We start from the raw sequence: 27,390 nt of genomic DNA on the forward strand, positions 1-27,390 counted from the left end.
AACAGCATGACTACATCCCTCAGAGAGTGCATGCCCTTCCCAGGATTGCAGTAAATGTCTCTCTGTTACAAAGTGCCAGAAAGAAAAGCAGTGCCCTTCACAGACACGATTGCCAGGTGTTTTGTCTTCTTATGCTTCAATAAAACTGAACAGAAATGGCAACAGACATTACCACGACTCTTTCCTGTCCTATTCTTTCTGTGTACTGTGGACTGGACACCCCATGGTGCTGAGCACAGCAGGATTGGACCCGACACCAGAAAAGGAGTGTCAGCAAGTACCCGCTCAGAGCTAGCAACTAGGGAAACACTGAGAACAAAATAATTATAAATCCCATTCCCAAGACCCCTGAGACAGAGCTGAAGGGGAACACCTCATCTCAAGTGGATGCTCACTACCTGCAAACCAGGTCTGAGCTGAGCAGGAGGCACTTCTTAAAAACACAGCAAGTGCACCACTTGACCCTACTCTCCATCTCCTTGTCATGCTGTTTAAAACAGCAGTTCAGTTTTTGGAGCAGTAGCTGAGGTAATCATAAATGTGGGTTTACTTTCCCCTCTTCCAAGGGAAGGCAAAACTTCTCTTTCCCCAGAAAAATATTCATTCGACCATTTGAGGACTTGATAGAGGTTGCTTCCTGTGCCTCCTGGTGAAGCCATACATCTGTGCAAAGAAGGAAAGATACATCGAACTCCTGAAAGACAGCAACGAAGGGCCATGGCTCTAATTTACATCAGTTTCATTTGGGAGAGAATGAGTGGGGTGTACTTGTTCCCCAGACCCAGCTTACTTAGCAACGGTAGACATCTTACATGAAAACAGTTCGAAGACAAAATTCCCCATGATCGTTCTTTCAGCTTTAAAAAGTTGCCATCCCACCTATAATCCGTGAGGAGCTGAAACTCTCAGTGTGTGTTAAGTGTGGTATACTTACCCTAATCAGTCTACACATCTCGGGGGACTTGGCTAAGAGAACATCTTGTCTCTGGATCAAGATGAGGATTAGGCACGAGTTCAGCCAGCAGCTGCCAAGTACAGCTAAGCCTGGGACAACAGGGAGGTCTGCACAGAGGCACCACTCCCAGTGCTTGCAGAGGGTCTTCAGTAAAGGTGAGGGTCTAACGGAGCTGGAGCACCTCAAGGGTAAGGCAACAGGTGTTTTCCATTTCACAATCTTGACTTTAAGCATTTAAATTCTTCCTGTGTCCCATTTTATGTCTCAGGCTGTGCTAGATCACAGCCTGTGTTTCAGAGTCAGTCGGGTCTCACCCTGCAATGAAGAGAAATTGAATTCTATCTTTACACATGTCTTTAAACAGTCCAAATTCCCAGAAACACCTTTACACAAATGTTTATTAAAATATTTGTGCTAGAATTATCAACAGGCAAATACTGTTTAAAGTTTGCAAACCTTACGAGTTAATCCGAAGCATTATAATTACGTCCTACATGCAGTTTGTATTTGTTTCTTACTGTAAGACAAATTTTTCTTTCTGTAAGACAAATTTTTTGCAGGCTTAGTTTCTATATCTGTTAATGCTCATTTAAGGAGATCAAAACATGAAAATGTGAGCCAAGGACAGCCTCTGGGAAACTTCTGAAACTGATATGAAGAAGACCAGACAAAATCTGAATCTAAACAAGGAGTGATTCATATACTACTTGGTATATTATAATTACTTTTCTACTGGAATGAAGTAGTGAGTCAAAATTAATAATAATTTTATTAAATAATCTGGTATTTGCTGAGCAAATCAAACACAGGAAAATACAGGTATTTAAGGATGGTGTTTATTGTCTTGATATTATCTGATAAAACAAGGTTACACACAGAATTGTAGTTCTATTTAAAAAGGATAAACACTATAGACAATACCTGGAATTATTTTTTTTTTAAATACCTGTAATATTTGCTGTATTTTTTTTTAATTAAAGAACTAGACCCTGGAATGGTAAGACTCGACTTTCACTATTGGAGCAGTGCTCATGACTACAGAGAACAGCTTGAGAGCACAGACTCAGAGAAAGATTAAGGTAAAAGGGACCTCTGGAGGCCATGCAGTCCAACGAGCTTGCAAGTTAGACAAGGTTGCTCAGGGCTTAGCCCAAGTGACTTTTGAAAATTCACAGGCATGAAGGTTTTGCAGTGTCTGAGCCACCTGCCCCAGTGTTCAGCCAACCTCATGCTTAAAAGCTTGCATTATACTCATGAGATACAGCAAAAAAACTTAGGGTATCTTAGGATAAATGGACGGTAAATGGAATGAATACAAAATGATACTATCCATTTGTTATTACTTACTTACTTAAAAAAAAAACCAAAACACACAACTCCACCCCCCAAAAAACCCACCTCCAAAACACACACAAAAATGCCACAGCAAGACCCATGCACAGAAAGTAAAACAAACACATGAATAATATTTAGAAAACATGGAGGCACAGGAGTAGAAGGTATCAGCAGAAGTTCATCCTCAATTCTCACAGGCATTGTGCCGCAGGATCATTTAATGACATTTCTAGAAGCATTTCAATATATTATATTTAGGCCTGAGCCATGATTTCAGGATAGAATGACCTGTGTTGGCAATGTACTCCAACTTCAAGGACTCAGTCCATGTGGCCAGCCAGGGTGGTGTAGTAAATTGTGCCTGTGCCCATGAATAGTAGTGTCTGTAATAGCAACTGCTGAGAGCACTGCAAGCTCAGGGCTTTGGTTCCCTTCGCCTCATGTTTCCTGTTTATTCTTCAACTTCTGAAGAAAGAGGCACAGCAGGTGTTGAGCACTCTCACACATGTGAATAGCTCCACATGTCCTCTCTTAATACATTCCTGCATGCTGTAATCCTAGTAGCGCATTCAGGACTTTTGAGATTACTAGCAGTCAGTTTCCAAAGGGGTAAAAAGTCCAAGGTAAATCAGAAATTTCCAATTCAAGTTTCACCAAATATCTTTCTTTAAAAAGGTATGAAACCACACTGCATAAAATAGATACATGAACATTTAGCAATTAGCTCACACTTTTACCTTGCTGCTTGTCAAGTCATAGAACATCCTAGGGTAGAGGGCCACTGGAGGTACCAGTCATGCTTGGAATGTTTCCCTCTGCTTACCTGGAGTGATGTTGTGGAGACAGGGCACTGCGCTCTAGCACCTCAGCCTGGTCTCTCAAGAGGGCTGAATCTGGCCTCAGTAGCTTTAAAATGAGGATGGTGCCATGGTAATGTGCTAGCTTATCTCTTATGCTCTCTGTCTGGAGACTTATTTAAAAGATTTGAGACATTATTTAGAAAGACTGATACGGTAGTGGGTAGTATTTAGTAAAATACTGGATACTACAAGCTACAAAAATTTCTGCAGAGCTAAAATGTAACCCTAAAAAGTTTAGCCTAATTCTGGGGACCTTTCAAGGTGATTTGCACTAGAAGAGAAAATCAGTGATGTAAGCCATGGTCTCCTCTGCATGGCCTTGCATTTTTTATAGATGATATACACAAGCCTAACTTTCCCAGAAGCCAGTAGGAAGGCAGAGTGGGCATTTTGCTTACTCAGCAGTCCTCAGTCTGCCATGGCAGCATGCTCTCTGTCTAAGAAGTTCTGCCTATGTTCACCTTGTCATCTTTCTGCCTCAAAACTCACAGAATGGCAAAGCAATGTCCTAATCCCTGCACTTGCAGACGTTGGTCAGACTTCGTTGTGCAGCTCAGTACTTTGTGTGAGGGTCTCCATTGTTTCCAGTCTTTTCTATGCTCTAAATTTTATGAGATGGGCATGGTCCTTCAGCCAGGGCTACCTAACCAATACATGACTTCCAAGCAGAGGATGCAGAACCAAATAGTTATATCTAGAGTAACACATATATATGGCAAGAACTTGACTTTCAAAAAGTACTTGAGAGAAATGAAATTTGAAGGTAGGAAGAAAGCCTGAAATATGCATTGTCTGTGAACTCTCACACACTGAAAAGTGCCCAGCAACGAGTCAGTTCCTGCAGGATGGTAATTGCAGAATCTAAAAATTTTAAAGAAGAAAATAAAAGCAGAGGAGGAAACATATCCATTTTCACATTCTTAAGCAGCAACAGGATATGACTTTCACTGAAAAGAGCAAATACAAAAGCTCTCAGAGTTGATAAATAAATAGTAATAAGAAACCCATGAGACGTTAACTAAAAGGGTTAAAGTTTGCATCTTGTTCTAAAGAGGCAAGTATGCCCAAATGAAGTCAATCAATACTTGAGTTGCTCCAAAAGCAAAACCTCTGGCAGATAATAACCTGAACCTTCTGCTATCTGTTAGAAGAAAGAATGGGACTAGACCTAAAGTTGAACAAAACCAGTGACAACTGATTCAGTACAGTACATGGCCACTTACTGCTGTCACAAAAGATCTAGCCCCTAGGAGGAAAGATTACCACACATCTAATGATGACCAAGTAGCTTAGGTACCAGTGGGACTTAAACTATCTGACAGTATCACTTCCAAATCTCCCAGATGTGAAGGAAAACAGCTCAAAGGAAATTACCCCCAAAATAAGCCATACAGCCGTTGTTTTCCCAACATTATATCAACATATGTCTCTAGAAGCTGCTCGCTTTTCCTGAGATACTAAAGATGTGGGGGTAAGCATAAAAGTCAGTATGTTACAGCATGGTAGCAAGGTTTCAGATGAAATCTCATGGATTCACAGGATGGTTTAGGCTGGAAGGAACTTCTTGAGATCATATAGTCCAACCCCCCTGCTTAAGCAGGGTCACCTAGAGCAGTTTGCCCAGGACCATGTCCAGTAGGGGTTTTAATATCTCTGTGAATGGAGACTCCACAATCTCTCTGGGCAACCTGTGCTAACGTTTGACTACCCTCACAGTAAAAAAGTGGGGTTTGTGTGTTCAGAGGGAATATCATGTTTTAATTTTTGCCCATTGCCTCTTGTCCTGTCAATGGGCACTGCTGGGAGAGTCTGATTCCCTGTAAATATCTAAAATGCATGAACAATAGTTAACCTGGGGAGGATTCAAGATCAAGCAATCCAAGAAAAAAAATGTCATTTCATAACATTCATCATTCTGACAGGATAGAACTATCAGTAAGAACTGCATCCAAGGTAATTCATCTGCAAGAAAATATCATCAAATCAGATTAACTAGTTTATTGAGAAAAATATTCCCTTAAGAACCACCACCACAGAAAAGAAACAAGTTTCCTGAACATTAGAGCTACCATATACCAGCCAAATATGAGTCAGGACGTTCAAAATCTACTGCGCAGAAATGACGCATGTAGGAAACTGCAAGGACCCTTTTTGCTGTAAACGACGCAAATGCGTCTTTGTTTTGACTCCTATTCTCATTTCCAGGCAGTGTCTCTATAGAAAAAGCAACAATACACAAAGATACCTTACTTAATGCTATGTATTATCAAATAAAAAATATTAACTTGCCCATAGTGACATCCAATTTTCCTTGGAGGATGATATCCTTCCTCTCTGCAGAAGTTCATCTGATGTTCTCTTGTCTTCTCCCTTCAAACTGTATCTCACCTGGAAGCACAAATTCATCTCCCATCTGTGCACCAACAGCTCATAGATCCACTTTCTGCTCCCAATGCCTTTTAGTCCCAGCTAAATTCTGGTCCTTTTTCTCTGATGGCTGGCTTCCTGTGGATAACCAGCCATCACCTTAAATAAACATGGCTAAAAAAACCCACTCAGACTGTCTACTGAAGCTCTCCTCAGTGCCTTCTTTCTCACAGCTGGAGACATCAGCAATGTTTTATCTGACACCTGAGACTATGGCTATGTAGTTCTCTCTGCCCCCAGCCTCTCTGTAGGGCCTCCCATCTGTACTTTGTTTAAAGTTTGCAAACTGTTTCTTACCAAGTGTTAAGAAGCAACCTTCAGCCTGGTACATGTGGTATGGTGCCATATGGAGCAAGCTGAACAGGTTATGATTTCTGGTTGTATTGGAGCCAGTCTACCAGAAGTCCTGCATGAGCTGCTGCTTATTCATGGAAAGTGGTCCACAGAAGACAAACACGCTGCCATGGTTAGGCTGTGTTCAGTGTCCTACGCAACCATACAATGCAGTCTAATTACGAGTGTAATCTGGTGATCTAGAAAGTTCTGCGAAACCTTATGTTTCATTGCTCATGTTCACATGTTTTTAGATATGTATTATTGTCCCTAATAGTCATTAATACTTTTTGGTGGAGCTGTTATCACATGAACAATGACTTAAAGTCTTACCATTTACCTAATGACTATCAACTAAGTTATTTTCTGTTACAGAAATGTTTATGCAAATGCTAACATGCTTACACTTTATTTCCTTGTTGACAAATTTAATTAGACAAAATTTTCTTCATCTGTCCCAGACTACTACAGCTGCCCCAAACAAGTTCACACATTTAGTCTTCCAAGCCTCATCTCTTATCCAACATGTATAATGAATTTTTTTACAGACTTACAGGGCTAATGCTAGACAGAATTTGTTATAGCAGCTCATTCAAGAGAGGAAAAATAATCAAATCTTCTTTGCTTATTAAATATTTTAATATTTTAAATTATTAAAATTAAAATTAATTAAATTTAATATTTAATTTAATATTAAATTATTAATATTTTAAGAAAATGCAATCAAGAAAGGAGAAGTCCTGTTCTGTGGGGTAAAAATAGTTTTGTCATGTAACAAAGAAAGCTTAAGTGTCCTGGGGCACCAGATCAAAAATCAAATAAATTAAATCTTTGCTTATGACGCAAAAGCCAGAAAATGTCATGTAGATACAAGGATGATGTTACAGCACTATATTGTGCATGGAACTGTGGAGAGGTTACCTTTACAGCATTGAGAAAAGAATGACAAAGCCATGTTCCTTCTCACTGCTTTCCTTAAGAGGAGTAGTTCTTCTAGGACATTAAAAAGAGAGACTCTCAAGGTGGGTTGTGTTGCACAAATAGTTTGATGCATTTTGAAATCACTCAATTAAGCTTTTTAAAAAAAAAAAAAATTAAATTTAGAGTCCAGAAAACTGCAACACCACTATTTAAAAAGCATCCCCAGGAACCTCTAACAAGAGGTGAAAAATGAAACCAAAGTTGTCCTAACACAAGATTTTGGGCTCTGCTCTGGAGAGGTGTGAGGGCACCGCTGCCCAAGCGCCGTCCTGCAACAAACCCTCCAGCTTTACCAGGTTTCCTGCTTGACCACAGTGAAACACAATGCCACTGTGAAGTGCAGCAGTCCTCTGCAATGTGGAGGTGGCAGCAGCCTTTAGCCCTCCATGTTTGGGGTTTTCCTGGTGGGAGTTTAGTGCACATTGATGACATTTGCTGGCATTTTCATTTCAGAGAGGCACAGATGTGTTTGTTTCTTCCGTTTGTTGAACTCTGCTGATGTGACTGTGTGGTGTCTCTCCCTCTCACTCTGACTGAGTCATGATCTAGGAGAAAGGAACATGGATTACCCAGCTACGTTCTCACAATTAGATTTTACAGTGAAATACTGACTCATCAGTCGGACAAATGGCAAAAGTTTTCTTAACATATTAAAATATTTGCTTATATTCAGACAAATTTTGATCAAAATATGTCTATGGTTTCTTCTGAATCAAACTCAGAATATGCTGGCACTCCTGCTGTATTTCTTTGACCTGGAATTTATTTGGGTTGGAATTCTTCTATTTGGTTCAAGGCAAATATTTAGTTTTTCATAGTTGTACCCTGTATTCCTAATTGCCAAAAACTGTGAGACCTAAAAGAAAGACTGAATCCTTCCTGATTGCTGGGTCCATCCTACACACTCACAACATGTATGGGTCACTCGTGATAACTCAGTGTTAAGCAGCACTTCCAAACTGCAAGACCAAGATGATGGCCATCAGTCAGGAGCTCCTGCTCAAAGGCACGTCTCAGGACAAACTGGACAGAACTACAGGTAGCCTGCTGCTGAGAAACTTCCAGCTTTTTCCCAAGCTCAAAATTCAAAGGTAATTATTTGCTCTCCAGGCCACCAGCTGGCAATTGCCTACTGCTCAGCAATGAGGTGATCTCGCAACGCCATAGCTACCTTCCCAGGCATATGCAACTTCTCCCTGTTCTGCCCCCGTATGTCTCGCTCCCTCCTCAGCCTGTTGCTTTCCTGATGACCACCCCAGGTTTTCTCCCCTCCCACCTCCCAAGCCTGCCTGTGAAGTCCTCATCCCTCTAACCCTACCTGTGGCAACAGTGGGAAAACAGCTCTGTGGGTCCTTCCTCCCTCCATACTTTGCCAGGCTTCCTGAGGGTGAAACAGAGATTGGGAGCAGAATGGCATTTCACCCTTCTTTCACAACAGGATAACAGGAAGCTGTCAGGCCTGTCTTGCACTTGTGGTATAATGTCCATCTCTTCATGTCCCTGTCCTTTCACACCAAAAGGCAGAGTGACTTTTCTGTTTGCCAGAAAAGGGAGGTCCTGCACCTTCAAGTAACCTCCAACCCTCCAAGAAACATGCAGCTCTCAAAAATCAGTCTCATTGGTACCTCAGATTGTGTCTGTTTTCAACATCTGATTTTTTTTTTGTCTTAGTCAGCGGTGCAGGGTAATAGATTACAGGCCTTGAGTCTAAATTCATGCCATCTTTATGTCCTAACAGAAGCTTTATTAGCTGCTCCTACTGTCATAAAACCTCTTTCACAGTCTTCCTTCTCCATGAGTATATATATGAAATCTCCACAGCACAGCCAATGATAGTAATGTAGTTACTAAGCCAAGAGCCTTGTAATGCCCCAAGAGAGCTCTGTGTGCATGTGACATAAGTGTGCGCACGTGCGTGTCCTTGTCTGTGTATGTACACATATATAGGGACACATGTAAACACAATCTCTGAATGCGATGCTGAGAAAGTGGCATGGTGGTTCATCTCACCAAAACTGCATGGCTTCTGACCACTAGGCTGAAAAAGCATGTATGAATTTTTGAACAGACCTAACCACTGTCATAACCTGATTTGCGTTCATTCACTGTGAAAAATGACTCAGCAAAACCTACAACTTTTGAACTAAGGACATGTGGGGTACAACACTGTTAGCTCTTTCATCATTGAAAGAGAAGTCTTACCATCTAACTCGGTGGTAGATGCTCCATCCCTGGAAACATTCAAGGTCAGGTTGGACAGGGCTCTGACCAACCTGATCTAGTTGAAGATGTCCCTGCTTATTGCAGGAGGTTTGGACTAGATGACCTTTAAAGGTCTCTGCCAACCCAAACTATTCTGTGATTCTATGAAAAAAACATGGGGTTTGTACCTGGCGATCTTCATGTATAACTGATTAAAGGTAAACAATTTAGCTTCATAGCCTGGAGAGGTCTCAATTTCTTGTGCTATGAGGACCTCAAACTAATGTTTAGGAGTCAGTAAGACCCTTCCTCTTTTTTTCTTATCAGACCAGGTCATGCTGTAACAACTGTCCTTTCTATTTGAGAGAATGACAATGAGAAGTATCATTTGTCAGCAAAGGATGCTACAGAAGCATACCACCAAGACATTTCCTATGGGTTCTAGATTTGAGGGAGTGATAGTGCTTTTATTTTTTTCTGAAGATGTATATTGACTAGTCTGCATTTTAAAAAGGAGATATCATACTCAGGGACAGAGGTCTTTCAGCTACAATTACACTGTTACACTGTTCTTGGCATCTCATGTGCTCTGTGCTGCTGCCAAAGTTAATACATTTATGATTTTCTTCCTTGTAAAATTTTGAGGTATTTTTCTATTATTCATAGGAGTGCATCATAAATTGTTTGTTTAGCAGAATACATGAAAAATTGCATGAACCTACAAAATATATGGAATGTTTTACCAACAGCTGAAAATGGCAATTATTTGAGTCAAAAAATTGAGCCTGAGGGTGTTTTGCTCTTCTTTGCTTCTCACAATGCATTTGTTTCCCAGTGTGATGACAGAAGCACCAGTTCTTTTCAATTCCTTCAGAGAACTGACTCTAGCATGCTCCCAGAGCTAATACTGAGACAGACCAGAGCAGAGGAGAGGATGTGTTGGAGATCTAGGTGTTTGGTTGCCCTGCCTGGTCTCTTCAAAGCATTGATATGAGTTTCAGTTGTCAAAAATACAGAAGTCTGAACTCCTTGGATGGAAGATGCCATGCCATTACAAAGCATTATTCAGTTCCTTGCTGTAAAGTGTCAGGATTTTTGCCTCTTTTTGTTACATACTTAGAACCCTATAAAGCTCCTGTTTCAGAGCATGACATTTAGCATAACAGGAACTGAATTCAAATTAATTTTAAATACTTTTAAAAGTTGGTCTGAGAGTTGACTTACCAAGAGAGAAATGATTCATTGTCATTACATTCTCCAGGGGCCCATGATGCTGCTGCCATGATGATCTGTGCTGCACCCAGATGCTGATCAGTATTTCCTTTAGCTGTACTTTTTTTTAATTCGATGAGATGTTGAATTGTATTGAGTTTTGATTATGACATGAGCAATAAGGGTAATTCAAAGAATTAAAAACTTTCACATGCACAACCTGCAATTCTAACAGCCTTTTTGTTATTTTCAGTTTGACTGTCTCATAGCCTTTCTGAAAAAAGATTATCTTACTTCTTTCTACTCTACTATTTTATTTCCTGAATTTGTCATGATGACGCTACGTGCCACTATGTTGCCCACATGTTATGTTTCATAAACATTTCTTAAGCTATCCTGAAGACATGAATTCCCACTTCCTTGTACCGTCCCTGCTGTTCATTAGCATGGTGAGATGGACCACAGATCACAGAACTGATCCCAGTTCAACACATAATTTTTCAAAGAGCTTCCTCCAAATTGATTTCTTAATCAGTTCATTATAAATACTCTTGGAAGAAATGTCTTTAGATGTTTGTGTGGTGGGTTTTTTTCATTGGGTTTGGGTTGGGGTTTTTTTTCAATACAACTTTAAGGCCTCCATTGAATCTCTTAGGTAATTTGCTTGTTTCTGCCTGAAAAGAAAAATTTTACAGCTTCTTCCCATGTATTTCTGCAGATTTTCTGCAGAAGTTCCATGAAGTTGACCTTCTCTCTTACAATAATCAAGCAGACCTGCCATGCTAGGTGCAGAGCAAAATGAAGGCACCTGTGTTAGCCTCTGTATTTCATTAAGTAGCCACTTTCAGATACTGTGTTGTGAAATGAGTAATTAAAATATTAAACTTTAATTTTATGTTTGTAGTTCTGACTAGTTCTTTTAACATAACAAAAATGAAATATTGTTCAGGCTTGCACAGAGTAGGAAAGCTCATAGACCAGATATGTTGCTTCCTCCTGCTCATTTCCAGAAAGGAAGTGATCTCTACCCGACTTTCTCTCTTCCAGACTGCATGACGTACATTACAATAACTTTTCTCTTGTTACTCTCTGTGATATGAAATTTGCATTATCTATTCTCATGTTTTTTATAACTTTGCGCTTGAGTTTCCACAGAAACCATATACTGCATAACCATGATGTTGATGGTTGACTTGGAAACTGGGTTATCTCCTTTTCTCCTTTCTTGAAATTTAGACGCTTGTTTTTATGCTTGTCAAGTAGGTACATTGATTATGGTCTACTAATCAAGCCAACTTTAAAATCAATTGTCTAGGAACTATTAGCAAACCTTCAGGAATATCCATCTTCAGGTAGGATGTTCAGAAGAAAAACCCACAAAGCAAGAGAATCAAGACTCTACATTTGTTGATGCTGAAATCAAACAGGCTTCAAACTCCAACTGCACTTTTATGGCCAGAACTGCTATTGCTTCTAAACTTACGTTAAAATTTGCCTCAATTTTTCCATTTGAAAAATAGTTCCCACTGTAACCATTACTCCGGATTAGCCTACAAATACCACTAGGTCCTCAGTGAGAATAATGTAAAGTTCTGTAAGGAAAGATGCCTTTGCTTGCCAGCAAATGTGCTTACATAAAGGTCTGGTAGGAAGTATTAACACTATGCCTACTCCTTCTTTCATAGACCATGGATTACTATGTGTACATAGGTTGTGTTAGATTTTTACTACACTGCTAGAATGTCTCTCCATCATTTAGCTTTTAGGAAAAGAAGCCAACAATTAAGCAGACCAAGGACTTGAGCATTAAGTGATAAAATGAATGGTCAGTTCACATAAATGAAGGTAAACCATCCAAGGCTTGAAGAGCATAAAGACACTCTCAGTATTTCCTGTTGCTGAAGCATGGCTATACTATGGCTGTAGGGTCCAAAAAAAGCACAGCTGTGTTAGTCTGGCATTGTGCCTATCCTTGCAAGCATCCCAAAAAGTGACATGGCAGTGCTGTTTCTAGAAGTCTGCTAGAAGTCTGCATGGAGTCATGCAGCTTTGCACAGCGGTGGCTTTCTGGCTCTCTCCTCCAATAACTTGGAGAACTCCACATCAAATACCAGTGTAAGCAGCAGTATAATCATAGCTGCTTGGCTATAAACAGTCATGTCCATCATAGTGTGCTTCTCTTAATGGAATAAGAATTTTCAAAAGTGCTCCTTTCCTTCCCATTTAATTTTAATGCCAGCAGCTGCAAAACATTGAAATAATTTAAATTTTTAAAAAACTTCTTAGAGTGTCAGGTAGCTCTTCAGTAGATTTGGAGATTGAAGCAAAGACTATTATTGCAGCTCAAGGATACTTAGTGTTTTAAGAATGTTTTCTCATGGTTTAACCAGCACAAAAATTTGTCTGCCTGCCTATCTCTACTTTACATGTGGTTTTTCATCTTTTTCATCAGCAGCCTCTCTGTTCTTTCTTAACATGTTGCAGTTACTCTTTCCATCCCAGTTGGGTGAGCAGTACTACAGTCCTAATGTTATTCCCTTCCTGTTCAGGCATGGGATTTCAGTCCACTGGGATTCATTATTATGAATCTGACATACCTCTCTCTGATGTGTTTCTTAACGATGGAAAGCAGCTGCTCCAAGAGTCTGGCACAGTTTGCTGGCTCTTGGCAGTCTGGGACCTACCTTTAAGGTTTCATGATGACTCCACTCCTTACTCAGAGTTTCTGAGATCATGGTTTTGTCCATATCCTCTTCTAAAACTACACACTCTGATTCACCGAGAACTAACAGATCAGGTAGTAGATAAAGCGGAAAGTCTGAGCAAGTTATAATAGGCCACTTACTGAATTATTTACTTCTCATGTAGTTTCATGAAATTTTAGACACTGTAAATTGTTACCTCTTGAATCAGCTTGTCAGAGAACTCACAAGAAGAGAAACAAAGTTGGATTAGCTGTAACAAACCCAAGCAACCTGACTCAATATATGTCTTAGACTCCCATAGAACTTACCACAAGATGCTCAAGAGCAGTCTTCTTACAGGAGGGGGAAAAAATCTGCGGAATTCACATTTTATTTAAATGGACCAGGTGTGGCTGCATTGATCAACATAAAAATAATGAAACTTGTTAGAGGGAAATTGGAAATAACAGGTCAAAATATAAAGCACTTGCAAGCAACATGGATATATGTTATTTACTAAACCAAGTAAATGTGTATGGCAGATCAAGAAGGACTGTAAAGACAACACATGCACACACACATAAAACCAACTGAGTTCAACAGCCGAAGGATGGTTATCAGTTGTAAGACAAGGAATTTTTTAACACAGGAATCAAGCCCAAATGAGAGGCAGAGTCACCAGTGAACTGTTGAGAAATTAGTCACAAAACCACTACAAGGCAGACAAAGAGCAGAACAACTACATAAAGACAAAAACAAAATAATTAATGTATTTTCATTTATTCTGGAAACTGAATGCATGCCAAGCTGTGGAGTTAAAAAAAGAGGTGAAGGAATGCTCCAGTAAAAAAACCCATAGCAGTTAAGTATTGCTTTTTTGTCTAATGCAGAGTCATATGCCAGAGCTGGTTTTGGCAGAGGAAAAATCTAAAGAGTTGGCTCAAAATAAAATTTTAGTTTTCTCAAAAAAATGCTGTGAATGAAACTGAACAGCAACAAACTGTCAGGTCCAGCTGGTAATGACCCAAGAGTTTGAAAGGACCAAGATGTGAAATAGCTGAGATAGCAGCAGCAGTGTGCAGCTTATGGTCATATAAGCCCTGGAACAGAAGGACTGGCAGGTGGCAAGCATCAGATTCTCAAATGGGCCTCCAGGAGTGGACCAGAAATCTGAATACCAGTAAGTCTAATTGCAGTGCCATGTAAGGTTGTAACTACAGTAATAAAGAAGAGAATCTGTGGATAGCAGAGATAAACATTATACTTGGGAAGAAACAGCATGGCTTTTCTAAGAAAGATCATGCTTCATCAGTGTACTAATTTACTTTGAAGCAAGCATGTACGTAAGGTGAGTCAGCTTATACAACATAGTTAGATTTACAAAAAGCTTTTGACAAGGTCTCCTGTAATAGTCTCTCAAAGAAACTAAGTTGTGATGAGAGAGTAAAATTGATTAACAACCAGCTAAATGTTGAGAAATAAATGCCAGGAATAAACTGTTAGATTTCACAATAAAAGGACATTTTCAGTAAGATCTCTCAAGAATTCATGTTGACCTTCTCATATATGACCTAGAAGAAAGGCCTGAATGGTGACATGACAATTATTGCAAATGGTACATAATAATTGACATTTTTCAGAGCAACTTCTGGCAATGAGTCTTATGCTTGACTAAGATTTGCACAGTACAGAGTGACAGAGTGCTAAAATGCCAGGTGACATTCAATAGTGATGAATGAAATATAATACATCTGTGAAGAAAATGCCCTACCTGTGTTTTCTAGGTTAAGTATAATTGTTTAGTTCATAGATGTTAAAGCCATTAGCTCAATATGAAGAAGCATTCAAAAAGGCAAATAAAATACTGGGACCCATTAAGAAGGCAAGGTTTATGGATAAAGATCATGTCTTTCAATAGGTCACCTGGTTTTAATCTAAAACTTTCCCTTGCTGTTGTTGGCTGCAATATTATTGCTACAGTAATGTGAGTTGAAAAAGAACTGAAAACAAAATAAAAATATGATTCTGCAATTGTATAGATTCAAGAACTGCATCATGAATACCAAATCCAGTTCTGGATCCCTCATCTGAAAAAAGACAGATGGGAAAAGAGCAGAGGATGGAGTCTCTGTGACAGGAGACTTAACAGCTCTTCCACCAGTAAGAGGCAACTGCAGAAGGTGATTCATAAAATTCCCAAGGGACAGGAAAAGGGGTGACTAGGGAATGAATATGCACTCTTTCTTATAATAAAAAGGACATCAAGCTTTCAGGCATCAGATTTAAAACAGACAATGAAAGTGGTTTTTTACAAAACACATAGCCAAGCTGTGGCATATATCACCTTAGGAGCTATGGAAACCAAATGTAGGAATGAAATCAGGTAGGGCTTAGAGCAACTCATGCAGGATAGGTCCACTGAGAGCTATTGAATGTCACTGCCTGAAAGAAGCCTCCAGCTGAGGAAGTCCTTGAACCACTGACCGTCAGAAACTGGGTTAGTAAGCCTAGGCAGCATCCATTTTCTGTATGAGACCTGTTTCTAGTACTCTTTTCCAAAGTATTAATTACTTGAGACAGGATAATAGAATAATCACAGCATTATGGACCTCAGTCTTGATTTTCTCTTCTCCGGGGTCTGTTTCACGTTTGTGCTGGGTGAAAGCACCCTCAGAGATTAGGTTTGGTCTTGGGCCCCTTACCGCCATTCATCAGATGTTGGAGGTTAGTAGTAAGTCTCTTGGCAAGACCATAGTTTAGCTCATCATATATAGACAGGAATGATTTCTGGCGATCTCATTGCTGTCCTTCCACCTCCACAACTTCTCTGGAGCTCTTCCCATTACAGGAATTTGCCCTGCCCCACTTCTCCAGCTTGGCAGGTACGTGGCTCTGCTAAGACAGGACCGGGTCATCCACTCTCTCCAAATGTCCAGGAATCCCAGTATTTTTCCACCAGGAAGCACAAAGCCTGGCTGACACTGTGCTCAGAAGGGTGTACAACCCATGGAGCAGCTTCCTGAAATGGGGGTTTGCTCTGCTACACAAAATGAGCTCTCAAAGCAGCAACAGGCACGAGGATACACAAAAGGTTGACCCAAGTAAGAAGTAAAGCAACCCTCAACAGAGTCAGTCTTCCAGGACTGTGGGAACAAGCTCAAAATTCAGGTATGACCATATGAATTCAGTCCATTCCCTAAGCAAATTATATACCATCATTTAAAAGTGTATAATCATAACTCACAAGATGAGTGTCAGCATCACAGAGCGTTATTTTCACACATAACTTCTCTTGACCATTCTGCTTCCCACACTCCTTACCGTTTGGGTCTTGTTATACTAAACATTATCTTTCTGCTCAGATTATTCAAGGACATTTATAGATTTGTCTTTCTTGTACTTCCAATTCTGGAAGCATTTTCCTCTAATATCAAAATTTCTTACACTTCCATTTTAATGATGGAATCATTCTGAGTTTGAAGATGAAAATGTCAAATCAAATGCCCATTTTGAAAATAAGAGGAAAAAAAAACAAGATTCAGAAGGGGAAAATGTCAATCGTTTCTAAAGCAAAGACAGAAATGTCTATTAAATTTGTGACATCCCCAAAATTTATTTCTTTTTTCCTAAGGAATTGAAACAGCTGTTCTCTAGCATCCTGGGCATTGGAGGGAAGGAAAGTGATAAACATAATACTCATTTTTAAATAACCCTGGAAATTACCTTCCTTATTTTGGCCTCTGGTACTATCATCACTTCATTTCAATTAAATTAAACATTTAGCCACAGTTTAAATTTTTATTTTTAGGACTGAAGCAAAAAAAAGTTATTAAAACTGAGCATGATTCACCAGTGCAAGACTGCAGGAAAAAGAAAAAGCAAACAGCATAATGTGATATGTAAACTCAAATGTCATTTTCAAAGGCAAATGAAACTGATAACCTCTCAGCTGCAAAGTTGAGTCTAGTTTCTGTTGAAGAAAAATGTTGACCACAAATGATCAGAAGTCTAACTGACCTTTAAAAGTAATTTGAACAAATTTTGGTTGTTCAGTCCAAATACAAGAACCCTGAGGGGAAATAACATGCTCAAGAGCAAAGAAAATGTCTGCAAAGAGCAAAGGAGTGATGTGTTCTCTTTCTCCCAAGTAGGGAAGATAACAATTAATGGTCTTAAGCTATGCTATGGGTGGCATAGCACAGAGATCAGAAAACATCGTTTAAATAGTAACACTACAGAAGCTTGTCTTGAATGGTCATGTTATTTTCATAGCTTGACATAATCAAGTTCATGTTGACAGGCCCTCTGTCAGAAATAGTGTAGTTATAGTTGATTGTGTATTGAGGAAGGGTTTAAAAGATCATGTCTTGACAGCTGTTCTAGCTCTGTGTATTTTTATGAATAATGGAGTGTGGCCATTGTTTATATTCCCTTCTTAAGTACTAGGTATGTGCTTCCTTCCCTCATTCACTAACTGCTAACAGATTTGTAGAAACAGCTCCCTTTGCCTGTTGTAATCCCTGCCAGCTGTAATTCATTTGGAACCTTACCCATTAAGATTTAATTTTTAAAAATAAACTTATTCCTTTATACGTGCCCGTAGTTATGGTAAGTATCAGCTCCAGAGACACCAAGGCAGAGTTCTTGCTGTAAGTAGTACCATCAAAAACAGGGAAGATAACCACACTGCTGTCCTCACTAGCCATTAACTTTTCTTCTCCAGACAGCTTCTATCCTAGCTCCTACATTAAAATCGTCTTTGACAAAAGCTAACTGTCTTTTTTCTAGGTAAATATTTTATTCTCTACCAGGATTCAGCAATGAGGGAAAAGGTTTTCTCAGAATGGGACAGCAGTCTCAAAGGATTTCCCTGAAAATCACTCGTCTAATAGGACAGATATTTACAGAGGAAGACTATCATGAGCCCGCTACCTAATAGCTTTCTGGGTTTGATTATGGTTTTGGATGCTGAAGATCATGTTGGTTTAATCAGAGACTTGCAGATAGTTCATGTTAATCCTGTGTTAAATATGGCTTCAGCTCTAGACCTGTCCAGGGTTTTCCTCTGTTCCTCACAAATGCCCTCATCCGCCACTGGAAAACAGGGTTCCCACAGGCAAGGTGGTGTTGCCTTGGGGAGATAAATGAGATGGTGATTATTGGAAGATCTGTGCTATTTGGTCTGTGGTTTCCTCTTTTTTGCTCATCTTTTCTTAGCATGTAGTCAATAATGACCTCAGGGACTATGTGGGGTAGGCTTTCTTGTCTCCTCTTTGTACTTATCCACCATTACATCAAAAAATTGGGAGATTAGGGTAGAATAAAAAAATCTGAGACCTTGTGGCTGGAGCCTGTATGACATTTCTATTTGTGGGCTAAAATGGTTATATGAAGTTTATCTGTGACTAGAGAACTTCATTTTTTTATCCCACTTTCAACTCTGTTTCACCATATTACTCAGATTTATTTTATTTTATGCTTAATTAGGAGGCTGAAAATAGATGTTTCTTTTGAAGGGCAAATCTCTTACTTTCCATTTTGATACTGTGATCTAATCAGACTTACCAAAAGTAGTTTACCGAAAGAAATAGGCATAAGCATCTCTTTTATTTATGTGCTGATTCTGTGTAGCCTTGATAATACTAGCTTCATAGTGGGTGCTTAAAAGGACTCAACCCTTGCCGTAGCTGCATGTGTTGTGATGATGCTATTGCAAGTAGCCAATGGAGTTAGGTTAAATCCAGCTCAGGAACCCTTCTGCCTTCTGCAGCCACCTTGGGAACTGCAGTGTGATTGCCTTTTAAACCAGTGCCATAGCTGAATCCTCAGCTGTGTCTTAGGGACAAACTTCAAAGAATTACTTTTAGGGTGTGGCTTCTCCTCCTCTATGGTAAACAAGAAAAATAAAACAAAACACACCAGGACTATGTTTAACTATGACTGATAGTGTAATACATGGGTTAATAGGCTGCAGCTACCCTGAGGTCACTATAGTCTGGGTGGCTATACCGAAGTTAGCTATAACATAACAGATAAAATACTGCCTACATAGCAGCACTGCAAGCAGCACTGAATACAGTCATTTTGCAGCCCACAGGAGCAGCGATCTTACCTGTTGTATATGCATGCATTGGACATGGCATATGTAGGTGTCTTCCAGAAGATGTTATGGCAGTTCAGGCCTCCCATAAGGAGCAAGGCTTGCAATCTTGAAGCTTCTTCCAGCTGTTTATGGAAGGTTTCATACAACATTACTTTTTGATGAGGTAGTCTGTAAGGGACACCCGTTGTGTTGTCCTTCCCTCTGGTTCTGACTTCCAAGCTCTCAACCAGCCACTCTGTAGCAAAGTTTCACACATTTGAGCCATTTCCCTTTACACAGAGTACATATCCATTGATATATGCCAAGTATGATAACATACTGCTCAGATGGTTAGTCAAACACAGCTGAAAATTAACATTAACCCCAGAAAATAAGAAATAAGTCATGAGGAAAAGGGAATGGCTTGTGTATACTTCCTTACACTACTACGTCCATTGATTTCCACTGGATAAGAAGTTAGCCTTATTCAGAGACTTTCTAAAATATAATAGCTATTATTAGGATTGGAACAGGGCACCTGCCCTGGTTTCATTCTTACTGGTGACAAGGAAAGAGTGTACTATATATTCACATGGCTTTAGCCCACATATGGGATATGTTCTTTTCTAAATTGAAAACGTATGGCAAATTCACATAGAATTAAAGACAAAAAGGAAAATAATATCATGAAGAACCTTTTCAATTAGTCATATATGTACCTTATGTTGAAAACAACTTTTTCAGTAAATTAATGGATGCTTTCCTAATACCTCTTTGGTAAAGGTAAGATGAGCTATTCTATAATCTCAGTTATTTTAGAACCCATTTTGTTTCCACTCCTAGCAAACATTGGAGTTCAAATGGCATGCCTCTTTTGCAATTGCTGTGCAACAAGTTTTGGAAGCTCTGTAGTCAGAGTTATTTCATAATCTGGACTCATTAGGGGCTGGTCTTGTTGCTATTCCTAACAAATGACAGCTTGAGAATGGTATGCTTTCTTTTGTAATGCCTTCCAGAGAAACTTTTAAAGACCTAACTCTTCTTCCAAATAGCTGATATATCTGTTGTGCGGTGCTAGCAAGCAGGGTTGAACACAATTTTTTGAGTGATTTAATGGCTGGAGTGTAAGATACCTTGTGATTTCTACACATATGGTGTCTCACTCCATTTATTTTAAAATATTTGAAGAGGCTCAAAAAGCCAACCTTAGAAAGTTCAGCTTAGTGTGATCAGCCAGCCAACTCAGAATAATTTGACTGCCTGGTATTGAGTATTACCTAAATGCAGTCCATGAAATCAAGCTCCCTGTTTTGAAGCTCAGATTCCCTTAGATGTTTAATGCTGACTTGGAGGTGTGCTCAGAAGCATGAAGCTGGGAAAGCTGTGGTTAGAGCCTGCCATCATTCCAAAACTGGAAAGAGGAATAAAAATTCTCCACTATTCTTGGGGTGGCCTGATTTCCTAGGCTTACTCAAAATGCAGCTGAACAGAGCTTGCTAACCAGGCCAGCATTCATGCTGGAGAAGTGCAGAGCAGGAAGAAGCAGCAGGCTGTGTTTGAATACGCTGTACGGGTGGGGGGACCTAAGTGATTTACCCTACTGAGCCCAAAAGAGGCTGGACACTTTCATCCCCCTCAACTAGGACATTGTCTTAGCCCTAAGGCTTAGGTAGGACTTGTTCCTTGAAGGTCTCTGTCCCATTCTTGACAGCCTAGGTGCGTAGCTCAAGCACTTTTGGTCTCTCTGGCAGAGTGAAGCACCAGGTTTTTAGGTCTGTCTTGTAATCAGGACTAAGATGACAACTATCAAAATGAGTCAAAAAGACATAAACTACTATATCACAAACTCAAAAGAAGTCACCATTTTCAGGGTGTGCAGAGTTTCAAAATCACAGAATGACAGAGTGGTTGAAGCTGGCAGGGACCTCTGGATGCCATCTGTGGTCCAACCTGCCTGCTCCAGCATGGCCATCTAAAGTCCATTGCCCAGGACTGTGTCCAGATGCCTTTAGAGTATCTTCAGGTATCTGCTGCCTCCCTGGGGCCTGGGTTAAACATGTGATGAGAAAAATTCCTACTGTGGTGTGGCCCTCAGATTATTATCCATTATTCATTTTTCATGAAGTCAGCAATGAAGATGCTAGGCAATATGAGTCCAAGGGCAATCAAGAGAGACTTCAGGGCCTTGGGGCTACTGGTTAAGGGATCAGGAGCAAAAGAAGTGTTCTCTTCTATCCTTCCAGTTGCAGGGAATGATGAGGGAAGAAACAGGAAGACCCAGCAGACCAATAACATTGCTCCATGACTGGTGTCACCAGTAGAATTTTAGGTTTTTTAATCATGGGCCAGACTACACACCACCAGGCCTGCCAGCAACAGACAGGGTACCTGTCTCAAAGTGGGAAAAGGATTTTTGCAGTTAGCAGGGCTCATTGCAAGAGCTTTAAACTAGATTTGAAGGTGGAAAGGGATAAAACCAGGCTTCCTAGACATAAGTCCCCATGTGCTGAAAGATGAGCTGGTGTGGAAGAAGACCAGCCTGGGTGAACAGAAAGCTTTGGCTGAAACTCAGGGGGAAAAAAGAGCTTTTGAGCTTTGGAAGAAGGGGCAGGCAATTCAGGAGGACAACAAGGATGTTGTGAGGTTATGCAGGGAGAAAATTAGAAGGCACAAAGCCCAACTAAACTTAATTTGGCTACTGTGTTGAAAGACAATAAACAATGTTTCTATAAATACATTACCAACAAAAGGAAGGCTAAGGAGAATCTCCATCTTTTATTGGATGCAGGGGCAGACATAGTGACAAAGGATGAGGAATTGGCTGAGGTACTTTTTCTTAGTCTTTAATAGTAAGAACAATTATTCTCGGGGTACCCAGCCCACTGCACTGGAAGACAGGGACAGGGAGCAGAATGAAGCTCCCATAATCCAAGGGGAAATGGTTAGTAACCTGCTACACCACTTAGGCACACACAAGTCTATGGGGCCAGGTGGGATCCACCCCAGCGTACTGAGGGAGCTGGCATAAGTGCTCACCAAGCCAATTTCAAATATTCATCAGCAGTCCTGGGTAGCCATGGAGGTCCCAGTTGATTGGAGGTTAGCAAATGTGACACCCACCTATAAGAAGGGCCAGAAGGAGGATCTGGGGAACTACAGGCCTGTCAGCCTGACCTCGGTGCCAGGGAAAGTTACAGAGCAGATCATCTTGAGTGCCATCACATGGTGTGCACAGGTGATCAGCCCCAGTCAGCATGCGTTTATGAAAGGCAGGTCCTGCTTGACTAGCCTGATCTTCTACGACAAGTTGACCCACCTAGTGAATGAGGGAAAGGCTGTAGATATTGTTTACCTGGACTTTAGTAAAGCCTTTGACAGCACTTCCCACAGCATTCTCCTGAAGAAACTGTCTGCTCATGGCTTGGACGGGCGTACTCTTCACTGGGTAAAAAACTGGCTGGATGGCCAAGCCCAAAGAGTGGTGGTGAATGGACTTAAATCCAGTTGGTGGCCAGTCACAAGTGGCATTCCCCAGGGCTCAATATTGGGGCCAGTTCTGCTTAATACCTTTATCAATGACCTGGATGAGGGGATTAAGTGCACCCTTAGTAAGTTTGCAGATGACACCAAGGTTGGCAGGAGTGGTGATCTGCTTGTGGGTAGGAAGGCTCTAGAGAGATCTGGACAGGCTGGATCGATGAGCTCAGGCCAATTTTATGAAGTTCAAAAAGGCTAAGTGCTGTGTCCTGACTTCGGTCACAACAACCCCATGCAATGCTACAGGCTTGGGGAAGAGTGGCTGGAAAGCTGTCCAGCAGAAAAGGACCTGGGGGTGCTGGTTGACAGCTGGCTGAATATGAGCCAGCAGTGTGCCCAGGTGGCCAAGAAGGCCAACAGCATCCTGGCCTGTATCAGAAATAGTGTGGCCAGCAGGAGCAGGGAAGTGGTTGTTCCCCTGTACTCAGCACTGGTGAGGCCTCACCTTGAGTACTATGTTCAGTTTTGGACCCCTCACTACAGGAAAGACATTGAGGTGCTGGAGCATGTCCAGAGAAGGGCAACAAAGCTGGTGAAGGGTCTAGAGAACAAGTCTTATGAGGAGCAGCTGAGGGAACTGGGGTTGTTCAGCCTGGAGAAAAGGAGGCTGAGGGGAGGCCTTATTGCTCTCTACAACTACCTGAAAGGAGGTTGTAGCGAGATTGGTGTCAGTCTCTTTTACCAAGTAACAAGCAAAAGGACAAGAGGAAAGAGCCCCAAGTTGCACCATGGCAAGTTTAGATTTGATCTTAGGAAAAATTTCTTCACCAAAAAGGTTATCAAGCACTGGAACTGGCTGTTCAGGGAAGTGGTTGAGTCACCATCCCTGGAGATTGTGTAGACGTGATGCTTAGCGACACCATTTAGTGGTGGACTTGGCAGTGCTAGGTTAACAGTTGGACTTGATGATCTTAAGGGTCTTTTCCAACCTAAATTATTCTATGATTCAAAGTATGGAGACTCCACAACCTGTCTGGGCAACCTGTGCCAGTGCTCAATCATGCTCATAGTGAAAATGTTTCCAGATGTCCAGACGGAACCTCCTGTGTTTCCGTCTGTGCCAGTTGCCTCTGATCCTTTCACTGGGCACCAATGGAAAGAACCTGGCTTCATCCTCTTTGTATGCTTCCTTCAGGTATTTATATACATAGATGAGTTCCCCCTGGGCCTTCCCTTCTCCAGGCTGAACAGTCCCAGCTCACTCAGCCTCTCCTCCTAGGACAGATGCTCCAGTCCCTTCATCACCTTTGTGGCACTTCACTGAACTCTCTACACTATGTCCATGTCTGTCTTGTACTGGGGAGCCAGTACTGGACACAGCACTCCAGGTGTGGCCTCACCAGTGCTGAGAAGAGGGGAAGGATTACCTCCCCATGACCCGCTGGCAACACTCGTTCTAAGGCAGCCCAGGATACCATTATCCACCTTTGCCACAAAGGCACATTTGTGGTAAAGGGTGTTTGATGTACCTCACTAACATGCTAATGTCTTTATTTAGTTCGTGTCCTAGAAGCAGACCAGGCAGGTATTCCATACTTCCTCAAGAACTTCAAGAAAGCCCACATGAAGGGGTTATTAAAACACTGGAGATGTCCAGACAATAAATCTACATGCTGATGAACAGGCAAAATTTTAACAAGACTAACCCTGGCATTTGCTTTAAGAACATGAGAAATGTCTTGGGACATTTGAGAAGCCATCTGACTTCTCCAAGCACTGTTTGGAGGAAGACGATAAATCTAATTACCTATCACTGCTGAGGGTATGAGGTTAACCTGTGTTTCTGTTTTTTCCAGATTTCAGCAAGGCTTTCAACAAAAATTGTTACTTGCAAAGTATGATGCTGGGATCCTGAGAAAGATCAGTGACAAAATCCTTTTGCAGGGCTATGCAATCCATCATGGAACATAAAGCTTTTCCTCCTGTCAGCCAGGAAGAGAAAGAAGTACTTTGCAGTGGATGTGATGGAAGATAACTACTCTGAAACCTGAAAATCCAGGTTTGTGTTCAAAACATGGCTAGAAAGGGTCGTTCTGTTCTGTCCATGGCCTTGTTGGAGCTTTAGAAACATTAAACGTGGTTTGGAAGCCTGAGAACCATGCAGACATAGGAAGGGTAGTTTAGAGAAATGCAATGCTGGCCAGAAAAGGTCACAAGAAAAGATGAACAAACTTGAGAAGACAGAACAAAGCACTCTAAACCAGGAACAGCAAACCAAATCATCAAAGTTTGAGAGTAAAACAGTTGGCCCTCTTTATTTGCCTCAGGGTTTATTAGTTAAACGTATGCCAATTACTGAAAGAGTAGTTAGATTTGTAAATTTCACAAGAATTTGTAAAATTCACAAGACTATCAGGTACACAGAATTAGGCCAGATATGCCAAAATAGTTTGGAAAAGATTTGAAATGGTTTCAGAATCAGGTTTTTGTAACTGACCTCCCAATAGCTCTTATGCAGACATTCCCCATGAGTGGGCATTTGTGTCTGTTCATTATGGCAGAGTTGTGTGTAAAACTTGGCCCTCTGGAATTTGTACAAAATGTCAGAGCTTATGCTACTTGAGCTAATAACTGTTTGGACTTAAATACATTTAATAGATATTGTATTAAATATCAGGAAAGGTGTTTTATAAATGAAGTCTATAGCTATTTTCTCCACAACCATAAGTGAATGAAATAGTTTAGAAGCAGCTGATTCACACTGGGAAAATCACTCTAACACTGAAGACAAAGTATGACATCATCAGCACTCAGCAAGGGAGAGGGGTGAAGTATTTAAAACCCATTTTACAACTTCTGTTCTAGGGAGCTTTAGCTATCAATATTCTTGTGTGCCTGAACCAGACTGTCATTAATTTCCTGAGTGTTTCTGACAACTGGAAAATATTGAAGAGAAAAAAAGATCATAAAATATTCTATAAGGGAGGATTATAAGGGAGAGAAGGACTAAAGAGATTTCAAAGTCTACAGAATTGGTTCCAAAATAAAATCTGCTATGCAAATACCCAGGAGAGAATGTGCATTCTTATTAATAGATAAAAAGAAGGTTGAAGCTGTGCATGACTTGCCAGCTTTCCAGGCACTCCTGAAATAGGGTTTTTATAGGGGCCCATTCATAATGCCTGCTCCTGCAGCAAAACCTTTGCAGAGGGTCTCAATAGCTGCTTTAATGGCTCAAACTATTATTGATTTTACTATTTCAAAAACTGAAAATAGTCTTGGCAATTACTCTTAGCTTAACACTTGCATTTCTAAAGGAAATTGAGCAGGATGAGATGATTTTCAGTTTCAAGTTGGTAGAAATAGCCTACCAGGACATGAAATCTAAATCTGCATATAGTTATGTTTCAAAAAAAATTCAGATCTGCAAACCACTAGGAATGTCAACTTTACAGTTTAACAGAAAAAGATGGATAGAGTTGGAATAAGTTATGATACTACAATGACCATATAGTAATTTTTGCCAAAGAGCTGCTGCTTAGTGCAAAACCAGAGGGCAACCTGCTTCAGCATCTTTCTCTGAGGTTCAAGAAAAAAAAAGGAAGTTCTGAGACAGTTGGAAAACTAACGGGTTCAGGCTCCTGCTCTGACCCTCATCATGAGATAAGAGCAGAGGCACAGGCATGTCTGTCTGTCTTTCTTTCCACACCTTCTTTCCACAGCCTCCAGGAAAATGAGGTTGCGCATACATTCCTTGGAACTAAATAAAACTGCACAAAAGGAGTAATTCATTCATGCCATCTATGTTTCCTCTCCTAAGAGAAAAAAATCTTACCATTCAAGCAGTGGTTATTATATAAATGAGAAATATTTCATTTCAATATGCAAAATATGTGTTTTAAACATTTCTTGGCAATTAACTTCTAAATGTTTTCCTCTAAATAGGACTTACATACTGCTCAGCTCCAGCACAATGATAGTAACTTGAAAACTGAGAAACTAGAAAATAGTTAGAGGTAATGGTGACTCATCCTTCAGAAAACATAACTTCTTAAAAAAGTGTGTTTATCTGAAAAGGTTACCACACCTAAATTCCTTAATGTCTCCTAGATTTTTATTCATGAAGTTATATATATCACCATATTTTACTGGAAACAATGTACTTAAATTTATACTCTGCAGTCTGTTTTTCCCGTTAAAACATGTTACTTTCTGGACATTTGTTAGCATTTCTAATATCTCTTGCTTTGATGTTACATTATTAAACCTGTATGCTGTACTTGTATTTATTAATGTTTCTTTTGCGCTATTTCACCCTGTACAACACGTTAAACTTTGCATTAATCTTTCTAAAGACTATTGTCATGAGTATTTCTGCCTGTTTTTCAGTAGCCCTCTATTTTAAGACCATGTGTGCATAGAGAATATAACAGGATCAGGATGAATTTCAGTTTCTATTATCTTTGTTTTCGTCTTTTTATTCACTTTTTTTTTTTTAATAGGAAAAGAGTATTTTGAACTGACAAAGCAAAAGACCTGTTGTCAATCAATCTCTGACCGAGCTATTCTTGTGTGAATGCTTGTATGGCACACACTGAAGGCTGGCACACAGCATGTGAAGTACCTGCTTGATGTGGAGTCTCAGGCAGCAGGGTCCCTTTCAGTTCCGTGAACCATGGCTTTGCTTCTTCTCCATCTTCTTCCCACAATTTGAAAATCAGAGTGCGGCTCTCTTAAAGCAACGCTGGAGTTGAAAGCAGCAGCTTTGATTTATTTCATGCTACATAACACACAGTGACTCAAGATACACAAGACCAGGGAAAAGTTTGGCTCAATCTTTCA

General features: G+C 40.3%; 1 long non-coding RNA gene across 2 annotated transcripts; it reads left to right on the forward strand.

Annotated features, from left to right (window-relative positions):
* Positions 1–964: 964 nt before the first annotated feature.
* On the forward strand, positions 965–27,008 carry LOC138683686 (uncharacterized). Of its 2 annotated transcripts, XR_011323096.1 has the most exons (3): positions 965–1,143; positions 1,936–2,034; positions 24,405–27,008. It is a non-coding gene; the product is annotated as an uncharacterized lncRNA (long non-coding RNA). The 2 variants fall into 2 exon arrangements; XR_011323097.1 differs by lacking the exon at positions 1,936–2,034.
* Positions 27,009–27,390: the final 382 nt, after the last annotated feature.

The sequence above is a fragment of the Haliaeetus albicilla genome, chromosome Z (genome assembly GCF_947461875.1).
Source record: "Haliaeetus albicilla chromosome Z, bHalAlb1.1, whole genome shotgun sequence".
NCBI lineage: Eukaryota > Metazoa > Chordata > Aves > Accipitriformes > Accipitridae > Haliaeetus > Haliaeetus albicilla.